A 14,521-nucleotide genomic window follows, 5' to 3' on the forward strand; every position below is an offset into this window, starting at 1 on the left:
GTCTCCCAACGTTTTCCTGGGGGTTATCTCCCTTCCTGTCAGCTGGGAGGGTCCAAGGGCGTGGAGGACAATGCAGAGATGTTTAATGGGCCAGTCTTGAAAGTATTACATATTACTTTTGACCGTGTGTGTGTGTGTGTGTGTGTGTGTGTGTGTGCATGTGCTCAGTTGCATCCAACCCCATGGACTGTAGCCTGCCAGGCTCCTCTGTCCATGGAATTCTCCAGGCAAAGTGAGTTGTCATTCCTACTCCAGGGGATCTTCCCCACCCAGGGAACCCTAGTCTCCTGCATCTCCTGCATTGGTAGGCAGAGTCTTTACCATTAGCGCTACCTTATTGTTGTTTGCTCAGTCGCTAGGTCATGTTCAACTTTTTCGACCCCCACGGACTGCAGCATGGAAGGCTTACCTATCCTTCATCATCCCCAGGAGCTTGCTCAAACTCAAGTCCATCGCATTGGTGATGTCATCCAACCATCTCATCCTTTGTCGTCCCCTTCTCCTCCTGCTTTCAGTCTTTCCCAACATGAGGGACTTTTGCAATGAGTTGGCTCTTTGCATCAGGTGGCCAAATATTCAGCTTCCGCATCAGTCCTTCCAATGAATATTCAGGGTTGTTTCCAGATTTTATGAATACAAATATATAGTAATGAATGATTTTACTCTGAACTCTTTATTCATAGATATCTAACATAGACTAACTTATTTAACCACAGCAGCAGAACAGTGTCTAGATTTATCATCGCTTTTCTTCCAAGAGGCAAGCATCTTTTAATTTCATGGCTGCAGTCACCATCTCCAGTGATTTTGGAGCCCAAGAAAATAAAGTCTGTCACTGTTTTTATTTTTTCTCCATCTATTTGCCATGAAGTGATGGGACCAGATGCTATGATCTTAGTTTTTCTGAATGTTGAGTTTTAAGCCAGCTTTTTCACTCTCCTCTCCAGCACCACCTGGGAAGACCGCTTTGACCACATACCACTAGGCATATCTAAGGTCAAGGAAGGTTTGGAAATATAGTTCAGGTGTGTGCCTAGGTAGAGAAGGAACCGGGTTTGGTAAACAGCTAGCTAATCTCTGTCACTGTGGTTAAATAAGTTAGTCTGTGTTAGATGTCTATGAATAAAGAATTCAGAGTAAAATCATTCATTACTGTATATTTGTGTTCATAAAATCTGGAAACCACTTATTTCAGAAAATTTCCAAAGTCTCTGTCTATGATAAAAACTATTCTGTATACTTGAGAGCTGCCTTTTATATATTCTCTCAGGAGAAGAAAGAAAGGAGAAACTTGATTTTTGTAAAAATTCCATTTGTATCTGAATTGCTTTATAAGACTGTGAAATATTTACATATAAGTTATAGTTTTGACTTGATTATAAAACCTGCCAGAATTCCATTCAAAGGTATGGTTTTTCTAATAGTGTGGCTATAAACACTGCAAAATGCATTTCTGAGGGTTTGAAATCTTACCTTCTAGAAAGGAATGGATATTTCTAAAATTTCTAAATTCTAAGGCCTGGGTAAATCCTGCAGTTTTCATTCAGATTGTCTTACCATATGTTTCTTTTCTAATTTAATACTGCTTAAAACTATAAGCTCCAGAAGAATGAGGTTCAGTCCATTGGTAAGAAAGATAGAAAAGTGATAATAGGAAAAAACTAGCATTTGCTGAGGCTTATTTGTCAGGACTGTATGAGGCACTGTGCCCACACATTTGACTTCCTTGAATCCTCACATCAACACTGCAAGAAAGGTAGTGAGCCCAGTTTTTTCAGTGAGGATCCTTTGTCTCTGGGAGGCTAACTAACTCACCTGTGGTCCCAAGCCAGGAAAGGACAAAGCTTGGATGTGAGCTGAGGCCTATCTGGCACCAAAACCCAGATTCTTGAATACAGCAGACTGGAAAAGAGAATGAAAATGAAAAACTTGGGAAACGAGCTAGAGACCAACACTACGGAGCTTTGAAATTTGATTCCTCAGTCTTTTCTTTCCTAAGAAATCCCTGGAGGTGATTTTTTTGATCGCCCCTCATAGCCTGCGGGATCTTAGCTCCCTGTTGTTAAGTCGCCAAGTTATGTCCGACTCTTTATGACCCTGTGGACGGTAGCCCACCAGTCTCCTCTGTCCATGGGATTTTCCAGGCAAGAATACTGGAGTGGGTTGCCATGTCCTCCTTCAGGGGATCTTCTTCCCAATCCAGAAATCAAGTTGATCTTAGTTCCCTGACCAGGAATCATACCTATGCCCCTGCTGTAGAAGTACAGAGTCTTAACCACTGGACCACCAGGGAAGTTTCCACAGAGGTGCTTAATTCCTTTGTATCTGTTAGCCACTAGCTCTGCAGAAAGACTGAAGTCACATGTAAGGTTAGAGCTTCAGATCTTAGTACCAGCTCTCTGATGTTTCTGGTCACTTATTGAAATCCCTCTGCAGGGTTTTTTTCCAAACCAGTTGTCTAAGGGAGCAATCAAGTTCCAACCTAGCTCTTGACTGGGAAGGTATGGCTGCCTTGATCACATCTCCATGGGAAAAATGAAACTGACAGATTAAGGGAGTAATTCCAAGAATAACTTTGGCACTAGACCTAAGACTGGAAAACAATTTTCCTTCTCCTTTGGGCAGAGAAAATACCTCAAGGACAGTAAAATGTGCAGGAGAATCAGGCCGAGGGCCATTTTTCCTCTTCTCTTCTGCCAGGGTTCATGTGTGTAAAACAGATGAACTGTTTGCTACCTTCCTGAGTTTTTACTCAGCTGTTTATAGCAGATCTGTGAATATGCACATCGTAAAGTTAAAAATAAAGCCAAATAGCAAGACTTCAGAGTGGGAGAGACAAGAAAATACTTGTACTTTACAAGAATTAAACTAAAATTCCAACCTCAACTATATAAGGTAAGTTTTTTGAATCCTAAGAATTATATTTTGCAATATTGAGTGTATCATTTTTGAAAAAGCCACATCTTTTGAATCTACTTGGGTTAACACTATTTTCAAATTTATCTTTCTTACAGCCATTACATAGAATGCAAAGAAGATAAAGAAACAACAGTGCTAAAATGTATTCCCAGTAAATTGATACATTCTCTGTGGAATCTTTTTGCAAAAATGGAATATGGATTAAAGATTAAAGTAATGTACCAATGGTTATAATTCAAAGTGAAAGTGAAGTCAAAGTGTTAATCGCTCAGTCATGTCTGACTCTTTATGATCCCACCAGGCTCTTCTGTCCATGGAATTCTCCAAGAAAGAATACTGGAGTGGGAAACTCTCCCTTTCTTTAGGAGATCTTTTCGACTCAGGGATCAAACTCATGTCTCCTGCATTGCAGGCATATTCTTTACTGTCTGAGTCACCAGTAAAGTTCAACCAATAGTTATATTCAAATGTATTCTAAAATACCTATAATTGTACTAAGAGGTAAAGGAGTATGTTGTATGTAATCTACAAATAGTTCAGGAAAAATAATTAATATTATGCATAATGAAGCATCCACATATATGTATTTATAGAAATAGTGAATTATAAAACAAATGTGGGAAAATGATAAAAGTTGATAGATTCATTGTAATGTACTGATTGCTACTGATTTGTTCACTTTAAAATAGTTAATTTTATATTATGTGAGTTTCACCTCAATGGAAAAAAATATATAATGGATTTGAGTGAAGGTATAAAGGGTGTCTAGAATTTTTCTGTATTACTCTGCATTTCTGTATTATTCTGTATTTTCTGTAAGTATAAAATTATTTTTAATAAAAAGTTAAAGAAACCTCTATAGAAACTATAATAAGTAGCTCAGCAGAGAGAATTTAACTTGGAAATTAAATTAGTTATACAGATGTTAAAGGTCTGAAAAAAGCAAAGGGACCCTGAGGTAACTGAGGTAGAGCCTGCGGGTACCATGAGCCATGTTGTAGGAGGGGCTCCACAGAGCTGAGACTCAGACCTCTGAGGGCTATAATAGTTCAGAGAGCTGGAAAAAAGTCTGAAATCAGCTGCTACTACTGTCAGGGTAAACGGCCGTGCATGCGTGCTACGACTCTTCAGTCGTGTCCAGTCGTGTGACCCTATGTACGGTAGCCCGCCAGGCTCCTCTGTCCAAGGGATTCTGCAGGCAAAGATAAAGGGGGCACTGTGAGCCAAAGTCCATCCTTCCTCCTCCTGCCTTAAAGTCTCCCTCTAGTGCCCCTGGGCTTCCCTGGTAGCTCAGGTGGTAAAGAACCCACCTGTCAATGCAGGAGACATAAGAGGTGTGGGTTTGATTCCTGAGTCAAGAAGATCCCCTGGAGAAGAGAATGGCAACCCCCTCCAGTATTCTTGCCTGGAGAATTCCATGGATGGAGAAGCCTGGCGGGCTGCAGTCCATGGGGTCACAGAGTGGGACACAACTGAGCGACTAACACACAGCGCCCCCTACTGGAAGAACCTGACAGCAGCCTGCTGACACAGAATGAATGTAGGCTGTAGAGTTCTAGTCTCACCATCAGAAAGCTCAGCATGAAGGTTTCAAAACCACAAACACACAGGACCCAAGGTATTTGGAAAGCAATTCTTTCTGGGTTTGATTTGACGGATATAAGTTTAGTAACAGGCACACTCCACATAGTGGAATTCTGAGATGCATAAAAAACCCAGCTCAGAAGAAAATCATAGTCTTAAATACAAACACTCACACAGCCAATTCACATTACTTACAGTATATTCTATAAAGTGGCCACAAACACACCATTAGTGAATACTGAACCATAATTCTAGAGAAAATTCAGGGTTAGCTTCCTATGAAGCTCTGTCACATTATTTTTATCAAACTGTGAATAAATAACTTTGTTTTATGGCTGTTTATGTTTAAAAACACCTTACTTAACACATTTTTGGTTGATTAACACTGAACTGATGTTCAACAGCACTTTAACTCATGCCCAAGTAAAGCTCATCCATCACATGTATTTTCTCCTTAGGAGAAACTTCAGGAGAAATTCTTTCTTTTTAAATATTTATTTATTTATGGCTGAGCTGGGTCTTTGTTGCTGTGTGCAGGCTTTCTTAGTTGTGGTGCTTGGGCTTCTCATTGTGGTGGCTTCTCTTGTTGCCAACTCAGGACTTCCATTCCAAGGAAAGAGAAGACGTGCATACACACAGGAATGGAGAGGTAAATACTGGGACGACAGTCTTCTGCTGAACTCAGGCCTTGGTCCCATCTCATCTGGGGAACCTTGAAGCCTTCCAGTTGCCTCCTCAAGGAAGAAACCCTCATCTGGTTCCTATGTGGATCAGATCCCACATGCCGTAGCTTCACTCTTGCAGCTCCTTTGCCCCATCTAATGCATTCAGCTCACCACAAAGCAATTTTCTTAAATGGCCCATCTGCCTCAGGGATCAAGACCAACCTTCTGAGAGTGACTGAAAAGATTCTTCATGCTTTAGACCCTGGGCTCCACTCCCGCCTCCTCCCACCTCCCCTTGCCCTGCCTGAACTTGCACTCTGGCCTAGCTGACCCAATGTCTGGACTTGTGCCTGTCTGCTTACTGCTTGGGATGCTCTTCCCCATTTCTTTTTCTAGAAAGCCCTTTTAGGGTCCCCAAGTCTGAAATGGCAATGGCACCCCACTCCAGTACTCTTGCCTGGAAAATCCCATGGATGGAGGAGCCTGGTAGGCTGCAGTCCATGGGGTCGCGAAGAGTCGGACACAACTGAGCGACTTCACTTTCACTTTTCACTTTTACTCATTGGAGAAGGAAATGGCGACCCACTCCAGTGTTCTTGCCTGGAGAATCCCAGGGATGGGGGAGCCTGGTGGGCTGCCGTCTATAGGGTCGCACAGAGTCGGACACGACTGAAGTGACTTAGCATCAGCAAGTCTGAGATGGTTTTTCAATCTTTTTTTTATTTTTGGGATATTCTTGGGGAATATCCCAAACATAGCACCTACCATACAGTAGGCGTCGTGCTCCCTCACTGAGCTTCAGGCTCCTCGGGAATAGGGCTGCCTGCTCTACGTTGTTATTTAATCGCTCAGTCGTGTCCAACTCTTTTGCGACCCCATGGACTGTAGCCCGCCAGGTTCATCTGTCCATGGGATTTCCCAGGCAAGAATACTGAAATGAGTTGCATTGCCTACCCTATACATCTTAGAATTGTTAGTGGAACTTAAAAAATTCCTGGCATGCAGTAAGCCTTTATAAATATTTTCTGAATTAACCAGTGTGAGTGAGGACATTTTACAAAATAACCACAGGAGTGAAGAGAAAGAAGTCATTCATGAGGGTGAGGTGTGCCTTTTGGAAAATGTTGAAATTTCAGACATGCTTCATGGAAGGGTCAACGCTTGGCAAGGCTTTTACATGCTGGCACTGGAGACTGGTTTTTGGAGATGGTGTGCTTAGGAGGCTGGGGAGAAGGCTGAAAGGAGGAAGCTTAACCAGGGTGAGAGACAGTGGCTTTAAATAGGGAAGTTTCAAGAAAACAGGAAGTTTTGTTTTTTTTTTTAGCCACCTTGGTGAAGTGCATGGATCTCAGCTATTAAGGTGTCAGAAAACTGTTGAAGGTGTGTAAGTGGCTAAACTTCTTTGATGTATTGGGCTAGTCATTACAGAAATAGAAGATCATTGTCCAGAGATGTGTTTAACGAGCCACTTCTAAACACTGTGTAAACACTCATCCTTGAGGGAAAGAACTGGAATGGCTCTCCTTTATTTGAGCCAGACCGCTTTAAAGTGGCTCAGACTGTCTAGCGGAGAAAGAAGGACCCAGAGAGCTGGCAGAGAAGGGTTGGCCCAGGGCTAGGAGGCAATTGAACCCTCAGGAAGCTAAGATGCTCGAGGTGAGTCTCCAAAGAGTTACAGGATTTTATGCTCTTGTTGTTCAGTCGCTCAGTCATGTCTGACTTTTTGTGACCCCATGGAAAACAGCACACCAGACTTCCTAGTCCTTCACTGTCTCCTGGAGTTTGCTCAAACTCATGTCCATTGAGTCGATGACGCCATCCAACCATCTCGTTCTCTGTCGCTCCCTTCTTCTGCCTTCAGTCTTTCCCAGCATCAGGGTGTTTTCTGATGGGTCTGCTGTTTGCGTCAGGTGGCCAAAGGGTACTCTGCAGGCCCTCTTAAATGAAGAAAGGGGAGGGTGTGATGGCATCTTCATTGTATGTTTAGAGCTTGTTTACTTCTCGGGACTGGTTCTTTGATTTCTTAGCTTCAGAATATTTGCATAAGAATGTGATTCCCCAGGTGGGCTGATTTCCAGAATTGAAGGATTGACCTTTAACTCATCTGGGAATCTCAAAGGCCACTGAATGGACGGCAGACCTTAGTCAGAAGATGAGCTGGGTGGGGCCTGATGTGGGTTACTCTTTGAGGCTGAGGTTTTTAGGCTGATTAGATGCTGCTGCTGCTGCTGCTGCTGCTGAGTCGCTTCAGTCGTGTCTGACTCTGTGCGACCCCATAGACGGCAGCGCACCAGGTTCCCCCATCCCTGGGATTCTCCAAGGCAAGAATACTGGAGTGGGTTGCCATTTCCTTCTCCAGTGCATGAAAGTGAAAAGTGAAGTCGCTCAGTCGCTCAGTCGTGTCCGACCCTTAGCGACCCCATGGACTGCAACCTACCAGGCTCCTCCATCCAGGGGATTCTCCAGGCAAGAGTACCGGAGTGGGGTGCCATTGCCTTCTCCAGGCTGATGAGATAAGGGAGGGTGAAGTTTCTCCTTTGCACCTGCACAGCATCCCCTTCTCCTCCCCCTGCACACTCCACCTTACTCCCCACTCCCCATGTGCTCCCACTGAAAGGACAGAACCCCCACCCCACAGTTGCCACCAAATGTAGACTTTTCTGAGGGGCCAGAGGTTTTTGGTTGTTCCTAGTCTGTGACTGTATACTGAAGCCAGATATTTGCCCCGAGTCTGCTGTAACCGCCTCACCACCCCCACGTGGTGTCCGCTCACTCAGCACCTCTTCAAAGAGGTGGTGTTGTCACCTGGGTCACTGTAGTAGGCGCTGCTAGAGAAGCTGTTTGTGAAATTTGAGCCTACAAATAGAGGCCTTCATTTTGTTTTGATGAAGAAGGTTGGGCTGCAGCCTGCAGCCCTACAAGCCCAGTGCTTGCCCACCTTCTAGACCAAAGGAAGAGCCTGGAGTCAGGGACAGAGACTCAGTGGTTTAATGAATGAGGAGGCTTATGTGTCCAAAGCAAAGTCTTGGAGCACACCCCATGGTGTCCGGCAGACAGCAGGCAGGCCTGGCAGGGGCTTCACTCCTAGGAGCAGGGGGAGATTACCAGTTATGGGGGCACTTACATCAGCTTGACTCATCAGTTACCAGGGAAACCAGAAGTGGGGACCACCCCTTAATGCCCATTAGATAAGAACAATGGGCCTGGGACAAGTATGTACGAAGGTCAGTCAAATGAGTAAGGTGTAGGTGAAGCAGGCCCTGATCGAGTTGGCAGGGGTTGGTGGGGGGGGCGTGAGGCAGATGTATAGAGAGCAAGAGAACAGCCATCTTGGATAGCAGAGTGCTTAAATGTAACTGTGAGGAAATTGGGGATCATATACATCTTTCTTGAGTTGGGCCTCATGTGGAAAAGATTGCTCATCCATGCCAGCTTGTACTGCCTTCTCAGGTTACACCAAGAGGCACACAGTTTTCTTAGTACGCAGTGTGGTGCCCCAAGGATGAAAGAACAAGGTGAACAAGAATGGTCTTGGAATACAGGAACAGAAAAAATCAGACCCTCGATACCCTTCCCCAACATGTTGTAACCCTTGTGGAATTTTTGAGTCCTCCTGAGTAGTATTGCCTATCTCCCCTCTCACCCCATATAAGGAAAAGATGTTTGCCTTACTCTTCTCCTGCCCAGTATACATACCTATCCAAGCAGCAAATGACTCTCCAGACCCCTACCCTGCTCCTTGTCCCACTCACTATACTGGCAGACAACCTCCTCCCCCAATCTAATAAACTCGATTCTCCTTTCATTCTGCCTCCTGTCTGGAAATTCTTTTCCAACCTGCGCACAGACCATGACACTATGACTCTGAGATCCTTGAACCTAGAGGCTGTGTCATATTTACTTCTCAAGCGGCTTGACAGCTGATGTTCAGTGACCCTGTTGCTTTACTGAGGAGGGAAGTTGCCCGTGTTCTCTGGGCCACCTTCCCCCTCACACCTTTCCCTTTCTGCACAAATCATAGACATGCATAAATCTCCCTCTGCAAAACCAAAGCAAGCAAGTGTCCCCATAATCCACTCCACGCCTCATCCCACTTTTGCTCACTTGCCCCTAACATCAGCCTTAGCCTCTGTTTTTTCTCTTTCTAGGAAAAAAGGCAGTGACCCAGTCCACCTCTCCTATTCCCCAACAGTATGAAGTCTGCTTTCAGTCTTCCTCACTCATAGAAACTGTCCTTGCCGCATTCATCAGTAGCTTCTTCATTGAGAAAGCAGCTGGGCCCCGTAGAGTCTCTTCACAGGCACGGCTGTTGATTATTTCACCTGACATGCTGCCATCTAGGCCTCCCCAACAGCACTCTGTCCTGGTTTTGCAAGGAGCTTCTCAGACCACTAAACCCCTTCCTCATGTCAGAGCCTCCTTTAAGTCCCCCAAACATAGGAGTTGCTAAGTGTTCTGATGCTGATCCCACTGCCTCCCTTCCATCTAGAACCTTGCTCCTCAATGTGGTCTTTCTGGACAAGTAGGATTGGCTTCCTTGAGAGCCTGTTAGAAAGGCAGACTCTTAGGTCTATCCTGGACTTCTTGTATCAGAAGCTGCATTTTAATTCAGATCCCCGAGTGACTCATCTGCACATTAAGATTTAAGAGTTTCTGATCTATGGCAGCACTAAGAAAGAAATACAATGCACACCACGTGTATTTTGAAATTTCTTGTAGCCACATTTAAAAACATGAAAAGAAACATGTGAAATTAATTGTCATCATATAGCGTAATTGAACTCAATAAATACAAACTGTTATAATTTCAATGTGTAACCCATATAAAAATCATTGAAATACTTTATACTCATTCGTTAAGTGTTTGAAATTCAGTGTGTATTTTACCCTTATAGCACACCTCACATCACACCAGTCACATTTCAAGTGTTCAGTAGCCACAGGACCAGTGGCTACAGTTTTAGAAAAGGCAGTTCTAGAGTTTAGCATGCAGATGAGATCTTAAGGTTACAGTGAAAAAATCTGTGGGCAAATTTCTTCATAACTTATTGGTGTTGTGATCGTGTACAAATTATCCCTCTCTGGCTTCCTTTCCTCATCTTGTGAACTAGGAAACTGTGGAGATTCGTATCTGAGCTCTGTCACTTACCAGCTGTGGCTAAAAATGCTCTCCATCCTATGTGGTATGTTGTAGAGATTAAAAGAATAAATAGATAGAAATTCCTTACACCAATACCTGATCCATTATAGGCATTACTGTCCACAAGTTATAATGTCAGTTAAGGACCTATTCACAGTAATAATTATGAATAGTTGGGTGATATAAAAAATGCTTATATTAAAATATTAAATAAAAGAACACAAAATGGTTTTTATAATATGATCACACCTATATTAAAATCAAAGTAGCTTAAAATTATAGCTAGAAGTAAGGAAGCAAATATTAATTTTGATTGTTTGGAAGAATATTTTTGGGGAGACAGTGATTTTTTTCTTTCTGCTTTTCTAAATATGTATTGATTTTGTAATGAGAACAAAACTATTTCTCAAACTGCATACTAGTTGAACTAGTTGTGAGCATGGGGCCTGGAATAATACTCCCTGGGTTCCCCTGAGGGCACTGTAGTGAGTGAAATAAATCAGAGAAAGACAGGCTACATGATCTCACTTACATGTGGAATCTTAAAAAAAAACCCTCATAGAAATAGGGAAAAAGTTTGAATGTTGCCAGGTGCTGTGTGGGTGGGGGAAATCAGGAGATGTTGGTCAAAGGGTATAAACTTCCAGTTATATTTAAGATGAACAAGTTCTGGGGACCTAATGCACAGCATGGTGACTAACAATACTGTATTTTGTACTTGAAAGTTGCTGAGAGAGTAAATTTTAAATGCTCTCATCACACATATTGTTTGTGATTACGTGAGGTGACGGATGTGTTAACTAACTTTATTGTGGCAATCCTTTCACGCACTCTACGTGTATCGAATCATTGTATTGTATACTTAAACTTCACAATGCTATACGCCAGTGTCACCTTAATAAACCTGGAAAACAAAGAGTAAGATATGAGGAAGAGAAGATTCACTTCACAGATTTCAGAGAAGCAAAGTTTATTTAAATCTTTAAAAATATTAGAGCAAAACCACAAACTCTCTGGATTCTGATTCTGGCTATGCTTTCCCTAGCTTATGATCTTGGATAACTTTTTAAACTGCTCTGTGCCTAGATTGCCTCATCTAGGAAACGGGAATAGTAATTATGCTTAACTGATAAGAGTTGTGAAAAAAAAAAAAAGAGTTGTCATGAGGATTAAGTTATATAATAGCTATAAAGGGCTTAGGAAAATGCCTGGCACATAATCACCATGGTTTGATAATGAAGATGAAGGAGGAGGGGGAGGAGGAGAAGGGAGATAAGGTTTGTGTTAGTGATCATTGCCTCTCTGGGTTTGGACCCGGATTAGCTGTTGGGATTTGGGCATGTTTCTTAAATTCTCTAAGCCTTAGCTTTCTCATCTGTAAATGGAATAAAAATACAGGCAATATTCACAGATCACACAAAATTGATAAGGGGAGTACATAAGATCATTTGTGTATAGTGCCTGGATCACAATAAGCTCAATGATATTATTTCTAAAAAGTTAACACAAACTGGGGCAGCAATGTCTACTTTAGAGATTGCTGTGAAGATAAATCGAGAGCCCTTTGAAAACTGCTGCTAAGTCTCTTCTGTCGTGTCCGACTCTGTGGGACCCCATAGACAGCAGCCCACCAGGCTCCCCGGTCCCTGGGATTCTCCAGGCAAGGACACTGGCGTGGGTTGCCATTTCCTTCTCCAATGCATGAAAGTGAAAAGTGAAAGTGAAGTCGCTCAGTCGTGTCCGACTCTTAGCGACCCCATGAACTGCAGCCTACCAGGCTCCTCTGTTCATGGGATTTTCCAGGCAAGAGTACTGGAGTGGGGTGCCATTGCCTTCTCGGCTTTGAAAACTAAAGTACCAAAAAAATGAAGCAGTAGTTCAATTCGTTTTCGCTAGATGGCAGTAGACATCACCAAATACAGCTGCTGCTGCTGCTGCTAAGTCGCTTCAGTCGTGTCCGACTCTGTGGGACCCCATGGACTTCGGCCTACCCAGCTCCTCCGTCCATGGGATTTTTCAGGCAAGAGTACTGGAGTGGGTTGCCATTGCCTTCTGAGCTCACCTAAACAAATCGCTGAGGGAGAAAAAGACTACTACTAGACACTTTCCTTTGCACACTTATTTGGGCTCGTCCCACTTCTGTGATGATGCCGGAATGGGACTGGAGAGCATAACATATATTATTTCAAATGAGTGAATTCCGTGCTTGGGCTCAGGAATCTTTTTGTTGGATGTAGACTGTGTTTTCAAGACTAGACCCAGACTGAACCTGAGAGTATGTCACAGATTGACAGATCAACACACAGATATGAGAGGAAGAAACAGATCTGCCAACGTGCTGACTTTTGCCTCTTTGGCCAAATTATTTCTCTCCTGTAAACCTTTCATCAAGGTTTGCTGAAGTGCCATCAAAATTTGTATGAATCAGTCAGTATGTCAAAGTTTCTCAAGGGAATAAAAAATCAGTAAATAAATGTCCTCATATTAGATGAGGTACTGTTAGAGGTCATTGATGGCTGTGCCTCAGAGTAACTTATCTTTTATTTGTTAGATTTCTTAAAATTTTCTTCTTTTAATAAAAAAATGACATTTTAAATCTTTTAACACTTGTACATACTGTATACGTTTGTTGGGGCTGCCCTAATAAAATACCACAGACCAGGTGACTTAAACAACAGAAACATATTTTTTCACAGTCTCAGAGGCTAGATGTCTAAGGTTAAGGTCTCTTTTCTTCTGATGCCTCTGTCCTTGTCTTTCAGATAGCCATCTTCTTTCTGTGTCCTCGCATGGTTATCTTTCTGTGTTGTCTGTGTCCTAATATCTTTTTAAAAGGACGCCCGTCATCTTGGGAGTCCACTCAGTGACCCTATTTTAACTTAATTACATCTCAAAATACGGTCGCATTCTAAGGTACCGATGTTACATACTGAGGTACATAATGTTGGGTGGGGAGGACCCAATTCAGCCCATAACACAGGCACAGTTTGTTAAGAAGAATAGCAGTGGACTACTCCTACTCCATCCCTCCTGCTTCATTTTCCAATTTCTGGAAGAATCCAACTTGTACTCTTTTTTTTTTTTTTTTTAGCATTTGTTTATTTGGCTGCACAGGAGTCTTAGTTGTGTCAGGCAAGATCTTTAGCTGAGGCATGCAGGGATCTAGTTCCCTGACCAGGGATTGAAACCGGGTCCCCTACTTTGGAATTGCAGGGTCTTAGCCACTGGACCACCAGGGAAGTCCTCCAATTTATACTCTTTCAGCTAATTATTTGAGTAGTTAACCTCACACCTATAAATAACATGTATATAATGCCTCATTGTTTTTTCAGGTTTAGACTTCATCCCTTTATTTTTTAAAATAAATTATTTATTTATGTACCTTTGGCTGATCTGGGTCTTCTTTGTTGCTCCTGCACTTTCCCTAGTTGTGGCGAGCGGAGTCTACTCCTCATTGTGGGGCTCAGACTTCCCACTGCAGTGGCTTCTCTTGTGGAGCCTGGATTTAAGTAGTTGCAGCCCGTGGGCTTTAGAGTGTGGGCTCAGTAGTCGTGGTCACGGACTCTGTTGCTCCGAGGCATGTAGGAGCTTCCATGATCAGGGATGGAACCGGTGTCCCCTGCATTGGCAGGCGGATTCTCAACCATTGGACCACCAGGGAAGTTCTGATCCTTTGATTTTTACCGTGAAAGATGTACCTCTTTCTCACCTCCCATCACTCCCACCACCCATATAGACTTCCTCTCTCCCCATTCTCCCAAAATAGTGAATCATAATTTTGGTGAGATCAATGATTGATATTTACATTGTTGAACAAGTTTGTTTTTCCAGAAGCCAATTTTTTTTTTGTTTAGTTTTCTATGTACTTGTTGTACCTCAATCTCTAAACTTTACCCCTTTGATGTCAATCTCATCTCAATTATGGTAAGACACATATCTTATTCTATCTGTGTCATCCTCTGGAATCTGCCTCCGGGGGCCTCTTGCTTGTTCCATTCTGGATTGGCTGAACCCTAGGACTGTCATACTGCTGCCTACTAATTCTCTTTGCTTCTCCCTTGGGTTGGAATTTCTGTTTTCTGTATTCTATGTCATCTTCTTCCTCTTCTTGGTCTACTTTCTTGCTGTAATGTCAGTTTAAAATTTCAAACATTTACTTATTCAGCAAACATTTTTTTTTTGGCAACATCATTTGGCATGTGGGATCTTAATA

General features: G+C 42.8%; 1 long non-coding RNA gene across 1 annotated transcript; it reads left to right on the forward strand.

Moving 5' to 3' along the window:
• Nucleotides 1–905: 905 nt before the first annotated feature.
• Nucleotides 906–3,183, forward strand: LOC123334555. The gene is made up of 2 exons (XR_006552577.2): nucleotides 906–2,895; nucleotides 3,015–3,183. It is a non-coding gene; the product is annotated as an uncharacterized LOC123334555 (long non-coding RNA).
• Nucleotides 3,184–14,521: the final 11,338 nt, after the last annotated feature.

The sequence above is a fragment of the Bubalus bubalis genome, chromosome 7 (genome assembly GCF_019923935.1).
Source record: "Bubalus bubalis isolate 160015118507 breed Murrah chromosome 7, NDDB_SH_1, whole genome shotgun sequence".
Classification (NCBI taxonomy): domain Eukaryota; kingdom Metazoa; phylum Chordata; class Mammalia; order Artiodactyla; family Bovidae; genus Bubalus; species Bubalus bubalis.